This window comes from Haemaphysalis longicornis, unplaced genomic scaffold, assembly GCF_048455015.1.
Source record: "Haemaphysalis longicornis isolate Haplotype H1 unplaced genomic scaffold, Haemaphysalis longicornis Haplotype H1 scaffold_3, whole genome shotgun sequence".
Lineage (NCBI taxonomy): Eukaryota > Metazoa > Arthropoda > Arachnida > Ixodida > Ixodidae > Haemaphysalis > Haemaphysalis longicornis.
Window position 1 is genome coordinate 62,287,632 of NW_027526335.1, and position 373 is coordinate 62,288,004.

The window sequence follows — 373 nt, forward strand, 5'->3', positions numbered from 1 at the left end:
CGCAAGCGGTAAATACGGGGAACCAGAAAAACACCAATCTTCAAGTTCCTTCCTTCCGTGACTCGTAAATCAACACTGTAGCTGAAACATTTATTAAAAATATTGTCATACTAGCCACCAAATCAAAGGGTTGTGTCAAATACCGTTTGATTGCTCTCATTGAGCGATTTCGGACCAAAGCGCTCCTTGAGGAAGAGCATCGCAAACGGCATGCATGCCTAAAAAAGAGAACATTCAAGGGCAGTATCACCAAACGCGTGTGCTTACTCGTAGTATAGCGACATAATCACACCTAAAGTGGCGATAAAAAAGAAAAGGCACCAGTGAAGTCCCGGGGCCGCCCAGAGGGAAAAGTATCGCGTTGTCTGCTGCG